Source organism: Monodelphis domestica, chromosome X, assembly GCF_027887165.1.
Source record: "Monodelphis domestica isolate mMonDom1 chromosome X, mMonDom1.pri, whole genome shotgun sequence".
Classification (NCBI taxonomy): Eukaryota; Metazoa; Chordata; class Mammalia; order Didelphimorphia; family Didelphidae; genus Monodelphis; species Monodelphis domestica.
The window spans coordinates 15,169,449-15,193,951 of record NC_077235.1 but is presented as its reverse complement, the minus strand read 5'-3'; the positions used below and the strand labels follow the sequence as shown (position 1 = coordinate 15,193,951).

Genomic DNA, 24,503 nt, shown 5'->3' with positions numbered 1-24,503 from the left:
CTACCTTTCTGTCCATCCTTATTTATATCTAACTGTGTCTCTATATATCTGTCTGTATCTGTCTGTCTGTATGTCTATCTATGTATGTATTTATCTCATTCTATCTGTGTGTATATGTGTCTGCCTGTATATGTCTATTGGTGTATCGATCGATCAACTTGCCCATTTATCATTCTGCATATATGTGGCTTTCATTCTCTCTCTCTTTATTTCTCTCTCTCTCTCTTTATCTATCTATCTCTCTATTTCTTCCTCCCTCCCTCCCTCTCTCACAAATAGCTATCTATCTGTGTAGAGAAAACAACCTGACAGACAGACAGACAGACAGATAGATGGACAGAAAGACAGAGACTGAGAGAAGAGAATAGATAGATAGATAGATAGATAGATAGATAGATAGATAGAAAGATAGATAGATAGAGAGATACATACATAGAGATAAGCAGAAGAGACTGGCTGGCAGACAGATAGATAGATATACATACAGACAGGCAGAGAGATACATAGACAGCAGAAAGAGTCACCCAGAAAATATAGAAATATTGGTAGACAGACAGCACACAGATAGACAGATATAAAAGAGAGAGAAAAAGAGAGAGAGAGAGAGAGAGAGAGAGAGAGAGAGAGAGAGAGAGAGAGAGAGAGAGAGAGAGAGAGACCAAACAAGGAACAGACATGGACAGAAGGACAATCATAAAGAAAGAATTACATATATAGACATAGAGAAAGATATACAAACAGAGTGTAAACATGGAATCTGGAAAACTCAAACGTGTAGCATAGTAAGATCAGAAGCACCCCAAGGTTAGGACTAGCTTCTAAATTGAAGACTCAAAGTTTGTACTTGTTCCCTGTTTCTGTGAGAATCCACCCAGAAGGGAACCTCAGGGTAGCAGGTTCAGACTGAGTAATGGAGTCTCAAGTGAATGGTAATTCTACTTGAATGGGACTAAGCAGATGGTAAGGACCCCATTTATTTTAGGTAGTCTCCCCTGTGGGTCAGAGATGTTTCCCCAAGTAAATCCCCACCTGATCAGGGACCATCCTTTAGTCTCCACTGTCAGCAGCCCTTTCCCTTACACCCTGTCCTCAAGCTGTGATTCTTTTCCCAAGCTTCATTGGATGCTGTCAGTAGAGTTGGAACACTCCCATTTTCTTTGTAGCTTGAGCAAAGTCAATCATCTTTCCCTGCCCCTGCATTTCCCCCAAATGGTGGAGAAGTTCCCCAAATTCTTTTCTTCTTTAAACTGTCCAATCTGGTGCTACTGCCTTTCCCAGGGGTCAGTGTCCAGAGCAACCAGAGTTCAGTCCTGGGATTCTGTGTAGCCTTGTGTCACCCAGATCTACCTAGAGCTCTGCAGTCACAGTTACCCCCTTTTCCTTGACTAAAGAGTCATTTTTCTGACTATTTAATAGTTTTCTGTTTTTACACATCAATAGTAGTTGGATGGATACATAGAGAGATACATAAATTGATACAGAAAAATATAGACACATAAAAACACACAGAGAAAGAGATATAACCAGACCTGACTGAATGGCAGAAATACAGACAAACTCATTAGATACACAGACAGGCAGGTAGATAATTATATAGACTACACAGAGAGAAGCCCTAAGACATAGAAAGATAGATAGATCGATAGATAGATAGATAGATAGATATATAGATAGATAGATAGATAGATAGATAGATAGATAGATAGATAGACAGAGACAGACAGACAGATAGATAGATAGATAGATAGATAGATAGATAGATAGATAGATAGATAGATAGATAGATAGCTGGATAGACAGAGAGAGAGAGAAACAGAGAGAGAGAGACAGAGAGAAAGAGAGAGATACGTAAATACATCCATAAACACATGGACACATAGACATTGCTAGATGCGTCTTGCAGACTGTTGGACACGATGATAGGCACACAGACAGACAGACAGATATACAAAATAACAGAGAAACTAGTCCATCTGTCAGTCTTTCTGTATGTCTGTCGATCTGTCTATCTGTGTCTATCAGTCCTTTTTTCTCTCATTCTGACTATATATCCATCTATAGATCTAACTGTATCTATCTATCTATATTGCTATCTGTCTATCCGTGTCTGTGTGTCTATCCATGTGCCTGACTTTCTGAGTCTCTCTCAGTCTGTCTATCTCTACATTCTATCTTCCCTCGGTCTGTCCTTCCATCTATCTGTCTCTGTCTGTCCCTTTGTTTCATTCTCTGATATTCTCATGTTCTATTAATCTTTCAATCTCTCTGACTATCTCTCATTCTGTCTGTTTGTGTTTCTATGTCTTTTCGTTCTATCTTCCTATCTATTTATCTCTCTATCTGTCTGTCTCTCCCCCTGTCTATCTCTCTGTGTCTGACTATGTGTCTCTCTATGTGCTATCTCTATATCCGTCTATCTGCCCTGCTACCTATCTGACTACCCACCTGCCAGTCGGCCTGCCTATCTGTCTTTCTGTTTGTCTGTCTCTATCCCTCTGGATTCTCACGGGATCAGGGAACAAGTACAAACTTTGGAGGCTCCAAACTACAAGCTTCTCCGGAAATCCAGGCTAAACCAGACCCGTCTAGGCCACAAGTTTGGGGTTTCTTGATTCCAGGTTGACAATAGGGAAACCGGGAATGCCATTGACCTTTGACGAAGCTCTCTGTCTGTCAGTCCTCCTGTCTGTCGGTCCCCTTGGCCATCTCTCAGTCTATATGGATATAGAGCTAGAGATAGAATGTGTTTTGTAGCCTTGTGCCCTGAGGAACTGCACACTGCAGTGTTCTCCAGCAGTCCCTCCATCTCATTTCCTGGGAGGGATTGGTCTTGAATTGGACAGAGGCAGGGATAGGGATATTCCTCCCTACTGCTGTGTATGATTGGCTTATAAACAGATCACTCCTGGGCTCAGGAGAGGCCATTCGCTTTGTCCCTTTCGTAACTCGGGATTGGTCGAATTCGGGAGCACTCCCAAGGCAGGACTCAAAGGGGTGGGACTCCTGGAGCACACTGGGGGTTGTAGTTCCCCAGGAGGTCACAACACTTGAAAATCCTCAAAAGATAGACGGACAGACCGATAAATGCACCAACCAACAAGCAGATAGACAGAATATCATAGCAACTAATCTGTCTGTCAGTCCTTCTGTCTGTCCAGTTGTCCATCTCTCCATTTTCATAGAAACATAGAGATAGTATGGCTTTTCGAGTGCTGTGGTTTGGGGAACTACATCTCCCAGCGTGCTCCAGGGGTCCTTACTCCTTATTTCCGGGGAGGGATTTGTCTTGAATTGGACCAGTTCTATGCTAGTGGAGGGAATGATGTCCAATATTTCCTTTATTGGGATTGGACTTGAAAAGTATTAATTCCGTGCTAAGGAGGGGTCATGGCCATTGTCCCTCCTCTATCTCGGGATTGGTCCAATTGAAGAACAATCACAAGCCAGGACTCAAATGGGTGGTCCTGCTGGTGCACACTGGGGGTTGTAGTTCGCCACGCTTCAACACCTTAAAACCCACAAAAGTCCGACACACAGGCTGAGACATGCACAAACAGGCAGGCTGATAGATACTGTCAATGTGGGATTTAGGAATCCGAATCTTGTGGCCACTGGTATCTGATGAACCCCAATTTTAGATTTAGCCTGTAGATTGGAGACCCCAAAAGCTTGTCCTTGTTCCCTGTTCCCATGAGAAATCTACCCTGAAGGGAAATGATGAGCCTGGGTGAGATAAGCATATGCTAAGCACATTCTTTGTTTTAGGTAGCTTCCCCTATTGTATTAGAACCTTTCTCAGGAAGGCCAGACCTGGGCATGAACCATCCTTTAGTAACTATTGTAAGCATCCCCCTTCTCTTGCACCCTAGCTTCTGCCTATGATTCTTTTCCCTAGCTCCATTGTATCTTGTCACTGTAGTTTGAACACTCCCATTTTCTTTGTAGCCATAGTGATGTCAGTCATCTTTCCCTGCCCCTCGTTTTCCCAAATGGTATATAGGTTCCCCAAATGCTTGTGTTCCTCCGAGTTGTCATCTAGCGTTGTGGAGCTCCCAGGGATAACATCCCCAGAGTCCAGGGTTTGCACCCTGAAAAGCTTGTGCTCCGACTCTGAGTAAAGGGCCAAATTGGACTTATTCCTATCCTGAGTAAAGACTTGGGTTTTCTGACTATTTAATAGTTCCATGTTACTTCCAAGTTAACAATACATAGACTACACCGACAGAAATACATAGAGATAGATAGATAGATAGATAGACAGACAGACAGACAGACAGACAGACAAAAAGATAGAGACAGATAAAAATATGGATAGATAGGTAGATTGACAGTGGCACATACAGTGAGACAGACTTTTAGATACACAGAAAGGAAAACAGATAGACAAAATGACAGAGAAACTACTCCATCTGTCAGTCTTTCTGTATATCTATCAATCCGTCTCTCTGCGTCTGTCACTCCGTTTCTCTATAATTCTTTTTATATATCAGTCTAATGATCTATCTCTATTGCTATCTGTCTATGCCCTTCTGTCTGTCTATCCATCTGCCTGATTTTCTGTGTCTCTCTCAGCCTGTCTGTCTCTCCATTCCATCTTCCCTCGGTCTGTCCTTCCATCTATCTCTCTCTGTCTTTTGTGTTGTTTCACTCCCCGATATTCAATGTCTCTGACTATCTCTCATTCTGTTTCTGTTTCTATGTCTTTTGATTCTATCTTCCTATTTGTCTCTCTATCTGTCTGTCTCCCTGCCTTTCTTATCCCTCTGTCTGTGTCTATGTGCCTCTCTATGTGCTATCTTTATATCCATCTATCTGCCCTCCTACCTATCTGACTACCCATCTGCCAGTCAGCCTGCCTATCTGTCTTTCTGTTTGTCTGTCTCTATCTCTCTGGATTCTCACGGGATCAGGGAACAAGTACACACTTTGGGGTCTCCAACTTACAAGCTCCTCCGGAAACCCAGGCTACACCAGACCCGTCTAGGCCACAAGTGTGGGGCTTCTAGATTCCAGGTTGACAACAGGAACACCGGGAAGTCCATTGACCTTTGACATTTCCTCAGAGAGGGGAATGGGGAGATTGTTGTGAGAGGAAAAGTGTGTTCTAAAATTTCAACTCAGTCTTTGTAAGATAGGATTCATGGTGGTGTGAATCCACAGAACATGTTCTACATCTTACATTCCTGTAATTTTTACTGCTTTTTAACAAATAACCAGATAAACAACAGAAAAGGAATCACATGGGATTTTACAAGTCTGTGCTATGATCTTCATCACGTGTCAAACTGTAAGCAATTGTGTTTCCAGTAAAAAACCATAGTGTGCCTGCATTAACGGCCACCATTGGCAAATACAGCTCCTATTTTTCCTCATTGAATGCAGTGAATGTATTCACAGCATCAGCAATTAGGTGTGTCAACATGGAATCTAGAAACCACATACTTGGGGCCTAGTGGGATCTGGTGAAGCCTAGGTTCCAGGAGGAACTTGTAGGTTGGAGACCCCAAAGATTGTACTTGTTCCCTGTTCCCATGGGAATCCACCCTGAAGGGAATCCCAGGTGAGCAGTTTCAGACTGAGTGGGGAACCCTTAGGTGAATGACAATCCTAGTTAGGTACTCTCCCCTATTGTATGAAGAGACCCTTTCCCAAGAAGATCCATACCTGGCAGGGACCATTCTTCAGTATCCACTGTAAGCAGCCCCCTCTCTTACAACCTAGCCTTTGGCTAGGATTCCTTTCCTAAGCTTGATTGTATACTGTCAGTGATGTCCTTTGTAGATACAGTAATGACACTCATCTTTCCCAGCTCCTGGATTTTCTCCATGTGGTTCCCCCAATTTTTTTTTTACTTGGAGTTATCACCTAACCTGGTGGCTCTCCCAAGGATAATATCCACAGAGTGAAGGGTTTATGCCCTGGAAAAGTTGTGGCGCCAGACTCTGAGTAAAGGATATAATATGGGATTTATCCCTATCCTGATTCAAGACTGGGTTTCTCAGAGTATTTGAGAGTTCTGTGCCATTTCCATGTCAACAAATGGCAAGGCAGCCCAGATGGCCAACTTATGGCTGCCTAAACCTCCAGCTAGTTTGACCACCAGATGTGAGGTACCCAGAAGAAATCATTGAACTCAGTCAGGAATAAGCTGGGAGGGTTCAGTTAGTTAAGCTAAACTCTGGACAAAGGAACCTCTCTTTAATTAGGATGCAAGTGGGCAATTGCTTTTCCATGCATGCCCGAGCCTATATCCCAGGGGGACTGCTGCCAAGTTCATATTCATATATGTACATAGTTATATATATGATATATGATGGACCAGGTACCTGGGAATGTTAGAAAAAGTGTGGAACATCAATCAAATGTGTTCCAAGGGAAGTCGGCCAAAATGGAGCCCAGTCCAACCTGACCACAAGCTCCACTATTGACTAAGTTTTGTGTGTGACTGAGTGTTGGAACCTGTGTATGTGAGTGAAGTAGTATTTCTAGTAGAAGGAAGAGGGAGGATAGTATAGGTGACATGCGTGAATGGTTGACTGAAAGTGTTAAATGGGAAGCTTGAGTTGGAGTGTGAGAGCCAGAGCTTTCTCTAGAGGGTCTGAGTAACTCCTTTAAGGCTATTAAAATAGAGAAAGTTTCCTCATGAATTGAAATGTCAGGGCTTAAGGTCTAAAGAGTTATCCAATTTAGTTTATGAAAGAGCTTCCTCTAGGAGCTGAAGAATGTAAGTTCTCGGTATCATCTCAAGGCTCTGCCACTCCCCCTCCAATCTTGAACCAAATACATCTTCTGAGCCATCTGAACCCAACTGGGACACCATCACATGCTTTGCTTGCCTGCAACCACTTATCCTGATTTTCTAGAGTGGACACCTGAGAAGGAGAATGGGAAAGATCGAGTGACTTATAAATTAGATAGAGGGATAGACCAATGGACAGACAGATTGACAGACACTTGAGATCAATTGATAAAAAGATACATACATAGATAGGTATATACATACATACCTATGTAGAGATAGAAACCCAGAGAGGACTGATGGGCAAACAGACACATTGACTGACAGATCCATAGATAGGAAGGCAGTAAGACAGAAAAGCAGAAAAACGAAAGTCTCTGTCTTTCAGTCCTCCTGTCTGTCTGTCCCCTTGTCCATCACTCAGTCTACATGGATATAGAGCTAGATATAGCTTTGCTCTTCTTAGATTGTGGCCTGAGGAACTGCATTCCCCAGTGTGCTCTAGGGGCCCCTCCCCCATCTTTCCTGGTTGGGATTGGTCTTGAATTGCACTAATCCTAGGCTGGGTGAGGAATGATACTCCCTACTTTACTGTGCCTGATTGCTAAAGAGATGGACCAATTCTGGGCTAAGGAGGGGCCATGGGTATTGTCCCTCCCCCACAACGGGATTGGTCGAATTCCGGACCAATTCCAAGCCAGGACTCAAAAGGTACAGATTCCTGGGGCACAATGGGGCTTGTAGTTCCCGAGGCTATCACAACAGTTGAAAAACCACAAAAGAAACACAGACAGGCTGACAATCGTACCAACCAGTAGGCGAATAGACAGAATAACATATCAAATAATCTGTGTGTCAGTTCTTCTGTCTGTCTAGCTGTCCATGTCTCCGTCTACATAGAGAGATCCAGTGGGTGTTCAATGGTTGTGGCCTACGGGACTATGTCTCCCAGCATGCTCCAGGGTTCCCTCCTTCTTATTTCCCGTGAAGAATTGGTCTTGAATTTGACCAATCCTCTGCTGGGCAGGAGATGATGCCCATTTTTCTTTCATAGGATTGGTCTTGATATGGACCAATCCCATGCTAAGGAGGGACCATAGACATAGTCCATCCCCCAACACAGGATTGGTCCAATACAAGACCAATCAGAAGCCAGGACTCAAAGGGATGTGACCACTGCGTCACATTGGGAGTTGTAGTTCCCCAGGATGTCACAACACTTTAAAACACACAAATGACATACACACAGTGTGATCCATGCCAAAACAAGCAGGCAGATAGATACATAAACTACACCAACAGGAACACAAAGACATAGATAGATCGATAGATATATAAGTAGAAAGGCAGACAGATCGACAGACATATAGATAGACAGATACATAGAGAGACAGAGAGACAGATAGAGACAGACAGATAGACAGATACAAAAATCAGGATATATAGACAAACAGATGCACATCCAGTGAGACAGACTTGTAGATACACAGAAAGGAAGGCAGATAGACAGAATGACAGAGAAACTAATCTGTCTGTCAGTCTTTCTGTTCATTTGTGTATATGCCTGTCGCTCTGTCCTGTCTTTTCGTCCATCAATCTGTCTCTGTCTGGTAGTCTTTTTCTCTTTCCTTCTATTCATATCAACCTAGTGATCTTTCTGTCTATTTCCCTCTTTTTGAATCTGTCCACCCAAGTCTATCTCTCTAGATATTTGACTGTTTATGCCTATGTATCGATCTGCTTGACTCTCTCTGTCTCTCTATGTGTGTCTAACCCTCTGTGTTGCTATCCATCATTCTGTCTGTCTATTAATATATTGATACCTCAGTCTACCTTTCTGTCTAAATGTCATTATATCTAACTCTGTCCCTATATCACTGTTTGTGTGTCTGTCTATCTATTTATGTATTCATCTATCAATCAATCAATCTATCTATCTCATTCCATCTGTGTGTCTCTGTATATCTCTATCACTCTATCAACCTGTCCATTTATCATTCTGCATATTTGTTGCTTTTCCTCTCTCTGTCTGTCTCTCTGTTTCTCTCTCTTTCTCTCTCTCTCTCTCTCTATTCCTCTCTCACAAATGGCTATCTATTTGTATAGAGAAAAAACTGACAGACACACAGACAAATAGATGCACAGAAAGAGAAGAACTAAGAGAAGCAAATAGATACAAACATACATAGTAACATACATAGAGATAACCAGAAGGGACTGGCTGGCAGACAGATGGATAGATACACATACAGACAGGCAGATAGATACATAGATATCACAAGGAGATACACAGAAAATATAGATATATTGATAGACAGCACACAGATAGACATATATAAAGAGAGAGAGAGAGAGAGAGAGAGAGAGAGAGAGAGAGAGAGAGAGAGAGAGAGAGACCGAACAAGGAACAGACATGGACTGAAGGACAATCACAGAGAAAGAAATACATATATATACAGACACATAGATAGATAGACAGAGTGTCAACATGGAATATAGAAACCTCAAACTTGTAGCAGAGTAAGATCAGATGTAGCCCAAAGTTAGGACTAGCTTCTAAATTGAAGACTCAAAGTTTGTACTTGCTCCTTGTTTCTGTGAGAATCCATGCAGAAGGAAACCATAGCCTAGCAATTGCAGATTAAATAATGGAGCCACAAGTGAATGCCAATTCTACTTGATTGGGACAAAGCAGATGCTCAGGACCCTCTTTGTTTTAGGTTGTCTCACCTGTGGGACCAGAGATCTTTTCCAAAGTAAATCCCCACCTGATCAGGGACCATCCTTTAGTCTCCACTGTCAGCAGCCCTTTCCCTTAGATCCTCTCTTCAAGCTGTGATTCTTTTCTCAAGCTTCATTGGATGCTCTCAGTAGAGTCTGAAAACTCCCATTTTCTTTGTAGCTTGAGCAAAGTCAATCATCTTTCCCTGTCCCTGGATTTCCCCCAAATGGTAGAGAAATTCCTCAAATTCTTTTATTCTTTGGAACTGTCCAGTCTGGTGCTATTTCCTTTCCCAGGGATCAATGTTCAGAGCCACCAGAGTTCAGTCCTGGGACTCTGTGTAGCCTTGTGGCACCCAACTCTATCTAGAGAGTTACTGTCACACTGACCCCCTTTTCCTTGACTAAAGAGTCATTTTTCTGACTATTTAATAGTTTTCTGTTTTTACACGTCAACAGTACTTAGATAGATACATATAGAGATATATAAATGGATATATAAAAACATACATAGAGATATATAGCGAGACCTGACTGATTGGCATAGATACATACAAAGTCATAAAATACAGTCAGGCAGGCAGATAGTTATACTGACTATACAGACAGAAACCCTAAGACATAGATAGATAGACAAATAGATAGATAGATAGATAGATAGATAGATAGATAGATAGATAGATAGATAGATAGATAGATAGATAGAGAGATAGAGAGATAGAGAGATAGATTCATACATACATCCATAAACACATGGACACATATATATAGGCAGATGAGATGTGCAGACAGAGGGACAGGCTGATAGACACACAGACAGGCAGGCAGATAGAAAAATGATAGACAAAATAGTCCATCTTTCACTCTTTCTGTATCTCTGTGGATCCATCTGTGTGTCTCTTAGTCTGATTTTTTCTCATTCTGTCTATATATCAATCTATTGATCTAGAGGTATCTGTCTATCTGTATTGCTATCTGTCTATCCCTGTCTGTCTGTCTATCCATCTGCCTGACTTTCTGTGTCTCTCTCAGTCTGTCTGTCCATTCTATCTTCCCTCTGTCTGTCCTTCCATCTATCTGTCTCTGTCCGTTTGTTTCACTCTCCAATATTCTCATGGTCTACTAATCTTTCAATATCTCTGACTATCTCTCATTCTGTTTGTGTTTCTATGTCTTTTTATTCTATCTTCCTATCTATTTATCTCTCTATCTGTCACCCTGTCTGTCTATCTCTCTCTGTCTGTGTCTATGTGTCTCTATATCCATCTATCTGCCCTGCTACCTATCTGACTACCCACCTGCCAGTCGGCCTGCCTATCGGTCTTTCTGTTTGTCTGTCTCTATCTCTCTGGATTCTCACAGGTTCAGGGAACAAGTACAAAGTTTGGAGTCTCCAATCTAAAAGCTCCTCCGCAAACCCAGGCTACACCAGATCCATCTAGGCCACAAGGTTGGGGTTTTTTGATTCCAGGTTGACAATAGGAAAACCTGGATGGCCATTGACCTTTGACATTCCCTCAGACAGTGGATTGGGGAGATTTCTGTGAGAGCAAAAGTGTGTTCTACAACTTTAACTTTTCTTTGCAAGTTAGGATTCACAGTTGTGTCAATCAAGAGAACACTTTCTGCATATTGCTTTCCCTTAAATTTTGCAGCTGTTCAATAAATAACCAGATAAACAACAGACAAAGAATAACATGGGATTTTACAAGTCTATGCCATGATCTTCATCATGTGTCAAGTTGCAAGGAATTCTGTTTCCTGCAAAAACCATACTGTGCCTGCATTAACAGGCCACCATTGGCAAATACAGCTTCTACTCTTTCCTGATTTGATGCAGTGAATGTATTCACAGCATCAGCAATAAGATGTGTCAAAATAGAATCAAGAAACCCCAAATTTGTGGCCTAGTGGGATCTGGTGAAGCCCAGGTTTCAGGAGGACCTTTTAGGTTGGAGACCTCAAAGTTTGTACTTGTTCCCTGTTCCCATGGGAATCCACCCTGAAGGGAATCCCAGGCAAGCAGTTTCAGACTGAGTAGGGACCCTCAGGTGAATGACAATCCTAGTTAGGTAGTCTCCCCTCTTGTATCAAAAGACTTTCCCAAGAAGATCCACACCTGGCGGGGACCATTCTTCAGTATCCACTGTAAGCAGCCCCTCTCTTAGACCCTAGCCTTTGGCTAGGATTCCTTTCCTAAGCTTGATTGTATCCTGTCAGGGAATTCCTTTGTAGCTATAGCAATGTCACTCATCTTTCCCGGCTTCTGGATTTCCCCCAAGTGGTAGAGAGGTTCCCCAAATTCTTTCCATCCTTGCACTAGTCATCTAGACTGGTAGCCCTCCCAGGGATAACAACCCCAGAGTCCAGGGTTTATGCCCTGTAAAAGTCGTGGCACCAGACTATAAGAAAAGAATACAATATGGGATTTAACCCTATCCTGATACAAGACTTGGTTTTTCAGACTATTTTGACATGGGCACTGTACCCCCAGAAACACAGGGGAACTATTATCAGGGAAACTCCATTGCCCTTGCACCTTGTGACTCTTAACCTAGAAACACCCAATGACCTCACCCAGGGTCCTGAGATGTTTACCCTCTTTTGTCCTCTAGATTTAAGGTGGAAAAAGAAATGAATCTTTATGCCTCCAGGCAGAAACCAGTCAGATGACCACCCCACCCCACCAAATGAGTGAGGGACCAACACTCACTATGGTCTTGACCACACCAGGACCTAGCATCTAAAGAGTATATAAACCCCAGAGCTGATGTGATCTGTGGAACAGCCCTTCCTTTCATGCTGTCCTCCCAGGGAACTGCTCCCCACCTTGCTGTTCTAACTTGCTATCCTCCTGGCCACTCTCAACATTACTTTCCAAATTAATAAATCTCTTTTTGTTTTTAAGCTAAGTTTGGAGTCATTGCATGCTTGCAAAACGTATCCTTCCCGAACCCAAAAGGGTAACCTTCCATGACCATAAAAATTTGAGATTTCTGTGTTATTTCTACATTAACAATTGATGAGCCAGCCAGGATGTTTAAGTTATGGCTACCTAAACCTCCAGCCAGTTTGACCACCAGACTTGAGGTACACACAGGAACCTATTGAGTACAGTCAGGAATCAACTGGGTGGATTCTGTTAGGCAAGCCAACCTTTCAGAAAGTGAACCTCTCTTTAATCAGGAACCAACTGGGCAATCACATTTCCGTGAAAGCCCCAGCCTACTCCCCAGAGGGACTGCTACGAAGTTTATGTTATATATATATATATATATATATATATATATATATATATATGTATATGTATATATATGTTGGACCAGGTACCTGGGAATGTTAGAAAGGGTGTGGAATATCCCCGAAATCTGGTTCCAAGGTATGTCGGTCAAAACGGTGCCTGGGTCAACCTGAACACAGGCTCCACTATTGACTAACGTTTCTGTGTGTGACTGAGTGTTGGTACCTGTGTATGTGAGTGAAGCAGTATTTCTAGTAGAAGGAAAAGGGAGGATAGAATTGGTGACATGTGTGAATGGTTGGCTGAAAGCATTGAATGGGAAGCTTGAATTGGAGTGTGAGAGCCACAGTGTTCTAAAGAGGGTCTGGGTAACTGCTGTAAGGCTACTAAAATAGAGAAAATTTCTTCATGAATTGAAATGTCAGGGCTTAAGGTCTAAAGAGCTGGGAAATTTGATTTATGAAAGAGCTTCTCCTAGCAAACAATGTCTAACAAATTGTGTTACAACCGTTTATTCCTCCCCAAAGCTAGAGACAAGGGCAGGAGCTGGCCATCTGCACTGGGGATTATGGAGCAGAAGACCAAAGGAAGACCAGAAATTCTTGACTTTACAGTCTAAACTTTTCTTCCCAAGTTTTGCTAGGACTAATGTGTGAAATCGTGTATATCAAGTGCAGTGAATATTGAGTATTACCAATAAGATGCATTTTCTACTGGGTAATAACTTTGTTATTTCATATTTTTGTCAAGCTATTATTTGTTTTCTAAGACCAACTGTTGATTTTTTCATATAACCCTGTTTCTGTGAGTGTGTGTTTGTGTGTGATATTAGAGGAATAAAGAAAGTCCATTTGAGGATTAGCAACCATTGACCTGACTGGTCTTTCAATTGTTGTCAAAGGGCAAGAAATACTGGGGGAAATGCTTTGCTTTCAATGCTAGGGAAATGGTGAACATTTTTTAAGTGAGCCACAAATTTCCTGTCTAGGAGCAGCTTTAGCTAATTTAGGAAATTAGAGTAAAAAAAGGAAAAGGGAAGGGAATAGTAGAGGTGTTCCTACTTAGAGGAAATTTTGAACCTTTTCCTTAGTAACCCTAAGTTTTGTTTTTGGAGAGAAAATGTTACAGGTTTGAGTTTTTGAAAAAGGAAAAGCATCATCAACTATAACCTGATTTGGGGAATTTTGAAGGTCAGTTTCCAGACTGTAACCATTCTAATAGATGAGTTTTTGTTTGAAAAGACCAGCGAATACTGAGAACTAATTTTCCTTTTAAAGTGGAGAGAACTGATGGCTTTGTGCACATTATTTCTGATCACCATTGGCACATGACTGCTAATAGAGAAAGGAATTCCCCACCTCGGAAACTCCTAAGATATTTCTAGGAACGCCCTGGATGTTATTCCCCCCAAATTCCCAGTTCTGGCAAGGGTCTGAAGAGATGAAACCCTATGAAACAGAAGACTCACCTCAAGACGTTTATTAGGAGCCAAAAACATGGACCAGATTTTCCTGCAGCCCAGAATCTGAAGTACTGCTCAAGGAGACATCTTTAGGAGAAATCTGAAGGAGCCCCCAAGATACGGAATCTGGAGAAGGACTGTGTCCTGTCATTTTCATTAATTTGAGAAACATTTCTACAGCAGAGGGAAAACTGGCTATTTGATTTCCCCTGAGAATTCTATTTACCTGGAGCCAAGGCTCTTTAACTAGAGAACCTAGAAAGGACTGAGTTAGTCCCAGACTGAGTTGAAGGAGGAAAATTGAAAATAGGAGCATTTTACCTTGTTAAGAGGATGGAAAGGAACATCTGTTCATTGGAGAAGTTGCAGCAAAGATTCCAGAGTGCTGGGTTTTCTCAAAGTCGAATCAGAAGACGTTAGGAAAGAAATGACGAAGCCTAGAAGGAATTGGTAGTAAGAAAGATAATCTTAGCATGGCGAGAGAGATTTGCAATCTATAGGTGAATTCTGTGAGAGGATCCTGGGGAAAGGAAATGCTATGGAGGAAAATGGGTTAGGATACAGTCACAAGGGCCAATGGAAGGACTGAGGATTGGCTCAGCTAAGTGTCTATCAAGCTCTACAGCTGACTGCTGATCATTAACAACTTATACCTGACATTCTTTTTCCAAATTAGGCAGGTTTTCTCCCCCATTTTAAGTTATTTGTCACCTTTATCTTGTTAAAACAAATATTCTGTCATCCTATGATGAAATCCTCAGAAAGGGAAGACTTAGAATATGGGGATTAATTTAGCAATTATTTTGATCTACAGACTTGCATGATTATATTTTTTCAGGAGCTAAAGGGGAATGAAAACAGTTTTCCAATCCCTCGCTTCCCAACCTCCCCAAAGGTTGGATGGTAGGGTGTGTCTGCTTGTGTGTATGCGTGTGTGTGTGTGTGTGTGTCGCATTTTTAATCTGGAGACATTTTAAGCTAGTTTCAATTTTGAAACTTTTATATTTGAATTTCAAATTAGTTTTGAAGGTGAAATTATGGGTAAAGACTCGGGTTCTTTTTACTATTTGAAAGTTCATTATTTCCAAGTTATTTCTGAAAGAACAATTAAAAAAAGTCTACCTTTCTGTTTGTCATTATATCTAACTGTATCTCTATATATCTGTCTGTTTCTATCTATTTATGTATGTATGTATGTATGTATGTATCTCATTATATCTGTGTGTCTCTATATGTATGCCTGTATATGTCTATCGATCTATGAACTTGTCCATTTATCATTCTGCACATTTCTGACATTCTCTCTCTCTCTCTCGCTCTCTCGGTCTCTCTCACAAATAGCTATCTATCTGCGTAGAGAAAAAAACTGACAGACACAGACATACATAGAGATGGACAGAAAGACAGAGAATGAGAGAAGCAAATACATACATATATACATACATACGTAGAGATAACAAGAAGGGACTGGCTGGCAGACAGATTGATAGATACACGTACAGACAGGCATAGATCCAAAGAGAACACAAAGAGAAACACAGATAATATAGATATATTGATAGACAGACAGCACAGAGATAGAAAGATATAAGGAGAGAGAGAGAGAGACTAAGGAAGGAACAGACATAGACGGAAGGACAATCACAAAGAAAAATTACATATATAGACAGACACATAGATATATAGACAGATAGAGTGTCAACATGGAATCTATAAACCCCAAACTTGTAGCTTAGTGAGATAAAATGTACCCCAAGGTTAGGACGAGCTTCTAAATTGAAGACTCAAAGTTTGTACTTGTTCCCTGTTTCTGTGAGAATCCACCCAGAAGGGAACCTCAGGGTAGCAGGTTCAGACTGAGTAATGGAGTCTCAAGTGAATGGCAATTCTACTTGAATGGGACTAAGCAGATGGTAAGGACCCCATTTATTTTAGGTAGTCTCCCCTGTGGGATCAGAGATCTTTTCCCAAGTAAATCCCCACCTGATCAGGGACCATCATTTAGTCTCCACTGTTAGCAGCCCTTTCCCTTAGATCTCTCCTCAGCTGTGATTCTTTTCCCAAGCTTCATTGGATGCTGTCAGTAGAGTTGGAACACTCCCATTTTCTTTGTAGCTTGAGCAAAGTCAATCATCTTTCCCTGCCCCTGGATTTCCCCCAAATGGTGGAGAAGTTCCCCAAATTCTTTTCTTCTTTAAACTGTCCAATCTGGTGCTGTTGCCTTTCCCAGGGGTGAGTGTCCAGAGCAACCATAGTTCAATCCTTGGACTCTCCGTAGCCTTGTGGCGCCCAGCACTTTCTAGATCCCTACTGTCACACTGACCCCCTTTTCCTTGATGAAAGGGTCATTTTTCTGACTAATAGTTTTCTGTTTTTACAAATCAACAATAGTTAGATAGATATATAGAGAGATACATGAAGAGATACTGAAAAACACACAGAGAGATATATAGCCAGACCTGACTGATTGGCAGAGATACAGACAGACTCATAAGATACACAGACAGGCAGGTAGATAGTTATATAGACTACACAGAGAGAAGCACTAAGACAGAGAGAAAAAGATAGATAGATAGATAGATAGATAGATAGATAGATAGATAGATTAGATAGATACATCGATTTATGTAAATAGATCCATAAACATATGGACACATAGATATTGCCAGATGGGTTTTGCAGACAGAAGGACAGGCTCATAGACATACAGACAAGCAGGCAGATAGACAAAATGACAGAGAAACTAGTTCATGTTGACATGGGCACTGTACCCCAGAAACCCAGGCGAACTATTGTCAAGGGAACTACCTTCTTGTTTTTCTGACTCTGAGACTAAAAACACCCAATGACCCCACCTAGGGTCCTGAGATGACTATCTTCCTTTGATCATGCTCTAGATGGTCAGAAAGATGCACCTTCAGACCACACCTTGATCCTATCGGACATCTGTTTGTCCCCTAAAACGAAGGAATCTTTATGTCCCCAGGCAGACCCCAGTACGATCACCCCACCTCATGCCTGAGTGACTAATTGTTGGGAAGGATGTATAAAATCCCCAGAACCAATGTCATCGGGGGGAACAGCCTTTCCTTTCATGCTGTCCTCCCAGGGAACTGCTCCCCATCTTGCTGTTCTACCTTGCTATCCTCCTGGCTACTATCAACATTACTTTCTAAATTAATAAATCTCTTTTTTGTTTTTAAGCTAAGTTTTGGAGTCATTGCATGCTTGCAAAAGGCATCCTTCCTGAATCCAAAAGGGTATCCTTCCATGCCCATAACAATGTGTCAGTCCTTCTGTATATCTGTCGATCCATCTCTCTGTGTCTGTCAGTCCATTATTCTCTAATTATGTCTATATATCAATGTATTGAATTACCTGTATCTATCTATCTGTATTGCTATCTCTCTATCCAAGTCTGGCTGTCTATCCATCTACCTGAATTTCTGTGTATCTCAGTCTGTCTCTCCATTCCATCTTCCCTCAGTCTGTCCTTCCATCTATCTGTCTCTGTCTGTCCCTTTGTTTTACTCTCTGATATTCTGATGTTCTATTTATCTTCCAATGTCTCTGACTATCTCTCATTCTGTCTGTTTGTTTCTATGTCTTTTTGTTTTATCTTCCTATCTATTTATCCCTCGATTTGTCTCTCCACCTGTCTATCTCTCTGTCTGTATCTGACTATGTGTCTCTCTATGTGCTATCTCTATATCCATCTATCTGCCCTCCTACCTGAGTACCCATCTGCCCGTTGGCCTGCCTATCTGTCTTTCTGTTTGTCTGTCTCTATCTCTCTTGATTCTCACGGGATCAGGGAACAAGTACAAACTTTGGGGTCTCCAAACTACAAGCTCCTCCGCAAACCCAGGCTACACCAGATCCGTCTAGCCCACAAGTTTGGGGTTTCTAGATTCCAGGTTGACAAAAGGAAAACCGGGAAGGCCATTGACCTTTGACATTCCCTCAGACACGGGAATGGGGAGATTGCTGTGAGAGCAAAAGTGTGTTCACACATTTTAAGTTTCTCTTTTCAAGACAGGATTCACGGTGTTCTCAATGAAGAGAATACATTCTGCATCTTGCATTCCTTTAATTTTTAGAGTTGTTCAACAAATAACCAGATAAACAACATACAGAGAATCACATGGGATTTTACTAGTCTGTGCTATGATCTTCATCACATGTGTAAACCTCAAATTTCCTTAGACTTATAAATGTTGGAAATTTCACCATTGGGATATTTCATACTTGGAAAATTTCTTACTGATAGTCTATTGGAATGGGAACCCCATTGGCATGGGAGGTTCCTTCTCTTCCCTTCTTAAGATTACTTTAGGACAGAAACCCTTTGCTGAACAATGGAAAGGACTTTGACCTATGCTTAAGCATAGAACAGGAATTTCTTTGAGTCTTGATTGATTTTAGAATTGATACAATGGAGATACTTGGAATAAATCTCCACCCTATTCAGTCCTAATAGGATTGAGTAAGGGCTGCAGCCTAGATCAAAATTTAATTATTCCAATCTCTACCATACTCAGGATTTAGAAAGGGCTGTAGCAAAGGAGTAAAGATTTAATCATTTGAAAATATAACCTTCAACAGACATGTGCAAAAGCCAGAAACCTCTGGGCGGTCCTGGGTTAAGCGAGAGCCTCCATTGACAGGGAAATTGATGAAGAGTGATTGGTAGACGTGAGGACTGAGGGGAGGCAACTTGGATGGTTTCCTTAAAGATAGGAGGGTCTGGAGACGGGAGGAGGTGGAGGAGTTTTGGTCGGTGTGGTTGCTGGGCTCTGAGAAGGCTTGCTCTGAAGGAAGCTGAAGGTGGGGGCCTCTGAGACTGTTTCTCCATTTTGGACACGTGAGTAATAGGGACTGATCTCCTTTCTTTGCCCCAGCTATCTAAGGGCTTGGGCCTTTTGGCCCAGCCTAAACAGAAGGGGTATTTAAGCCCTATTCCCTTCTCTCCCTTTTTCTCTCTCTCTATCTCTAATTCCTTTCTTACTCCTATTGTAATTAAACTCCAAAAAAGGCTGACGGCTGACTTGAGTTTTTCATTTAGGAATTACATAGCTGATTCCTTGGCGACCTTAAATTAATATATATCAGTCTTTTAAACTGATTCCCTTGTTACACGTGGCAAACTGTAAGCAATTCTGTTTCCTGCAAAAAACCATACTGTGCCTGTATTAATGGCCACCGTTGGCAAGCATAGCTCCTGCTTTTCCTAATTGAATGCAGTGAATGTATTCACAGCATCAACAACAAGGTGTGTCAACATGGAATCTAGAAAGCCCAAACTTGTGGCCTAGTGAGATCTGGCGAAGCTGAGGTTTCAGGGGGAGCTTGTAGGGTGGAGACCCCAAAGATTATACTTGTTCCCTGTTCCCCTGGGAATCCATTCTGAAGGGAATCCCAGGCGAGCACTTTCAGACTGAGTGGGGGACCCTCAGGTGAATGACAATCCTAGTTAGGTATTCTCCCCTCTTGTATGTCAGTGAAGCAGTACTTCTAGTAGAAGGAAGAGCGAGGATAGTATAGATGACATGCGTAAATGGTTGGCTGAAAGCGTTGAATTGGAAGCTCGAGTTGGAGTGTGAGAGCCATTCTTGTTTAGTAAATGCTCTTTGTTTGGAAATGTCAGGACAACAGGTTAAGATCCCGGTAAGTAAGGCACAGAGCTTAGCCTCTGAGATCTTGATTCCTTGATTTCCTATTCAAGACTTCCAGCACCTCAAGGAAGAGTCTGAGAAGACAAGTTTGGACGCATCATGCAGTCTGCCACAGCCACTCACCTCACTGGCCAAAGTGGAGGTCTGCCACTCCCCCTCCAATCTTAAACCAAATACATCTTCTGAGCCACCTGAACATCACAGGGACACCATCATATGCTTTGCTTGCCAGCAACCAATTATTCCGATATTCTTGCGTGGACACTTGAGAAGAATGGGAAAGATCGCGTGATTGATGAGATAGATAGAGGGATAGACCAACTGACAGACTGATTGACAGACACTGGATATCGACTGATAAACAGATACATACATTGATAGGTACATACATACATACATATATAGAGATAGATACCCAGAAAGGACTGATGGGCAGACAGATAGACAGACTGACAGGTACATAGACAGGGAGGCAGTATGACAGAATAATAGATAAACGAAGATCTCTGTTTGTTGGTCCTCCTGTCTCTTGGTCCCCTTGTACATCTCTCAGTCTACATGGATATAGAGGTGGAGATAGTGTGGCTTTTCTTCGGTTGTGGTCTGAGCAACTGCATCCCCCAGTGTGCTCCAGGGGTCCCTCCCCCATATTTCATGGGAGGGATTGGTCTTGAATTGGACCAATACTAGGCTGGGTGAGGAATGAAGTTCCCTACTTTTCTGTGTGTTATTCATCTGGAAATGGACCAATCCTGGGCTAAGGAGGGGCATGGGCATTGTCTCTCCCTCAACACGGGATTGGTCGAATTCCGGACCAATCCCAAGCCATGACTTATAGGCGATGGACTCCAGGAGCACACTGGGGGTTGAAGATCCCCAGGCTGCCACAACACTTGAAAACCCAGGAAAGAAACACAGACAGGCTGACAGATGTACCAACCAGTAGGCGAATAGATAGAATAACAGATCAAATAATCTGTCTGTCAGTCCTTTTGTCTATCCATTTGTCCATCTCTCCGTCTACATAGATTTATAGAGAGAGATCCTGTGAGTTTTCAAGAGTTGTGGCTTGGGGACTATATCTCCCAGCTTGCTCCAGGTGTCCCTACCCCTTATTTCTGGTGAGGGATTGGTTTTGAATTTGACCAATGCTTTGCTGGGCAATGGATGATGCCCATTATTCTTTCATGGGATTGGTCTTGAAATGGACCAATCCCATGCTAAGGAGGGACCATGGACATTGACCTCCCCCCGAACCTGGGATTGGTCCATTGCCAGACCAATCCTAATTCAGGACTCAAACGGTTGGGACGCCTTGTTGACATTGGAAATTGTAGTTCCCCAAGATGTCACAACACTAAAACACACAAAGTACCTACACATAGATTGATCCATTCACAAACAGGCAGGCAGATAGATACATAGACTACACTGACAGATACACAAAGATATAGATAGATAGATAGATAGATAGATAGATAGATAGATAGATAGATAGATAGATAGATATAGATAGATAGATAGACAGATAGACAGACAGATAAATAGAGAGACAGACAGGTAGACTGATACGAAAATCTGGATAGATAGACAGATGCACATACAGTGATAAAGACTTGTAGATACAGAGAAAAGAACGCATATAGTAAGAATGATAGAGAAACTAATCTGTCTGTCAGTCTGTCTGTTCATGTGTCTGTCTGTCTGTTCCTCTGTCCTGTATTTTTTCCATCAGTCTGTCTGTGTCTGGAAGTCTATTTCCCTTTCCTTCTCTTTATATCAACCTAGTGATCTTTCTACCTATATATCTCTGTTTGTATCTGTCTACCCAAGCCTATCTCTCTAAATATTTGTCTGTTTCTGTCTATATATTGATGTGCTTGATATTTTCTGTCTCTCTATCTGTGTCTGACCCTCTGACTCTCTATCTGTCATTCTCTCTGTCTATTAATCTATCGATACCTCAGTCTACCTTTCTGTATATCTCTCATTATATCTAACTGTATCTCTATCTATCTGTCTGTCTATCTGTCTATCTATCTATGTATCTATCTATCTCATTCTATCTCTGTGTCTCTCTATGTGTCTGCCTGTATATATCTATCTGTCTACCGATCTATCAACTTGTCCATTTAACATTCTACATACCTGTGTTTCTCTTTCTCACATGCACACGCACACACACATAAATAGCTATCTATCAGTGTAGAGAAAAAAACTGAGAGAAACGGACAGACAGATAGATGGACAGAAAGACAGAGACTGAGAGAAGCAAATAGATACATAGATACATACATACATACATAGGTGACATGGGTGAATGGTTGGTTGAAAGCGTTGAATGGGAAGTCTGAATTGGAGTGTGAGAGCCAAAGTGTTCTCTAGAGTGTCTGAGTAACTGCTTTAAGGCTACGAAAATGGAGAAAGTTTCTTCATGAATTGAAATATCAGGGCTGAAGGTCTAAAGAGTTACCAAAAATTGGTTAATGAAAGAGCTTCTCCTAAAAGCTGAAGAACTTAAGTTCTCCGTTTCTTCTCAATGTTCTGTGGAGTTTGGGCTATACTGTATGTCTAATGGATTTCTTCTACAAGCATGTGATAGAAATGGTAGCAAATGATGTCTATCAAGATGTATTACAACAGTTCATTCCTCTTAAAATCTAGAGACAAGGGCAGGAGCTGGTCATCTGAACTGGGGATTATAGAGCAGAAGACCAAAGGAAGACCAGAAATTCTTGACTTTACTGTCTAATCTTTTCTTCCCATGTTTTGCTAGGACTAATGTGAGAAATCACGTATATCAACAGCAGTGAATATTGAGTATTGCTAATGAGAGGCATTGTCCTCGAGGTATTAACATGGTTATTTGTATGCAGTCATTTCACATTTTTTGTCAAGCTTGTATTTGTTTTCAAAGAGCAGGAATGGTTATTTTTTCTGATATACCGTGTGTTTGTGTGTGTGTGTGTGTGTGTGTGTGTGTGTGTGTGTGTGTATGAGTGATTTGTGGAGTAAAGACATTTCATTTGCGGAAGGGTAACTATGGACCTTACTGGTCTTTCAACTGCTGTCAAAAGACATGAAATATGGGGGGAAAGACTTTGCTTTAAAAGCCAATGAAACAGTGAACATTTTTTAATTTAGCGACAAACTTCCTCTCTAGGAGCAGCTTTAGTCATAGGCCAACGTCCTTTGATGCAAGGTGAAGAGAAAGGCAAATTGGCAGCCCAAAGGAAATTAGAGTAAAAAAAGAAAAAGAGAATGAATAGTAGAGGTGTTCCTAGTTAGAGGTAATTTTGAACCTTTTCCTTAGTATCCCTAAGTTTTGTTTTTGGAGAGGAAATGTTAGGGGTTTGAGTTTTTCAAAAAGGAAAAGCATCATCAACTATAATCTGATTTGGGGCATTTTGAAATTCAATTTTCCGAGTGCAACCATTCCAATGAATAAGTTTTTGTTTGAAAAGACCAGGGAATAAGGAGAACTAATTTTCCTTTTGAAGTAGAGAGAACTAATGGTTTTGTGCGCATTATTTCTGATCATCATTGGCACAAGACAGCTAATAGAGAAAGGAATTCCCCACCTGGGAAACTCCTAAGACATTTATAGGAACGCCCTGGATTTAACCCCCCCAGTTCTGGAAGGGGGGTGAAGACATTAAAACCTATGAAAGTGAAGATTTACCTCCAGATGTTTCTTAGGAGCAAAAAGCCTGGACCAGATTTTCCTGCAGCCCAGAATCTGAAGAAATGATCAACGAGACATCTTTAGGAGAAATTCAAAGGAGCCCCCAAGATACGGAATGCAGAGAAGGATTGATTCCTGTCATTTTTATTGATGTGAGAAATACTTCTGCAGCAGAGGGAGAACTGGCTGGCTATTCGATTTCCCCTGAGAATTCTATTAACCTACAGCCAAGGCCCTTTTAGTAGAGAACCTAGAAAGGACTGAGTTAGTCCCCAGACTGGGTTGAAGGAGGAAAGTTGAAAATAGGATCATTTTACCTTATTAAGAGGATGGAAAGGAACATCTGTTCATTGGAGAAGATGCAGCAAAGATTCCAGAGTGCTGGGTTGTCTCAAAGTGGAATCAGAAGACGTTAGGAAAGAAATGATGGAGCCTAGAAAAAATTGGTAGTAAGAAAGATAATCTCAGCATGGTGAGAGAGAATTGCCATCTAAGGGTGAATTCTATGTAAAGATCCTTGGGAAAAGAAATGCTATGGAGGAAAATTCATTAGGATACAGTCACAAGGGCTAATGGAAGGGCTTGGGATTGGCTCAGCTAAGTGTCTATCAAGCTCTACAATTGACTGCTGATCATTACAAACTTATACCAAACATTAGTATTCCAAAGTAGGGAGCTTTTCTCCCCCATTTTAAGTTACTTCCCACTTTTCTCTTGTTAGAGCAAATGTTCTGTCATCCTATGATGAAATCCTCAAAAAGGCAAGGCTTAGAATATGGGGATTATTTTAACAATCATTTTGATCTACAGACAGGCATGATTATATTTGTTCAGTAGTTAAAGGTGAATTAAAACAGCTTTCCAATCCCTCGCTTCTAAACCTCCCCAAAGTTAGGTTGGGAGGAGGTGTGTGTGTGTGTATGTGTGACTGTGTGTGTGCATGTATGTGTGACTGTGTGTGTGCGTGCTCGTGTGTGTGT

The 24,503-nt window shown here is 41.6% G+C and overlaps 1 long non-coding RNA gene across 3 annotated transcripts in view; it reads right to left on the bottom strand.

Moving 5' to 3' along the window:
- Positions 1 to 24,503, bottom strand: part of LOC130456078 (uncharacterized) — a 467,206-nt gene that overhangs the window by 434,319 nt on the left and 8,384 nt on the right. For 2 of the 3 annotated variants that reach the window (XR_008914362.1, XR_008914363.1), the window contains exon 2: positions 19,962 to 20,102. This is a non-coding gene — a long non-coding RNA (uncharacterized LOC130456078). Of the gene's footprint in view, positions 1 to 19,961; positions 20,103 to 23,840; positions 23,957 to 24,503 lie in introns of all 3 variants that reach the window. The other variant, XR_008914360.1, reaches the window with a different exon arrangement.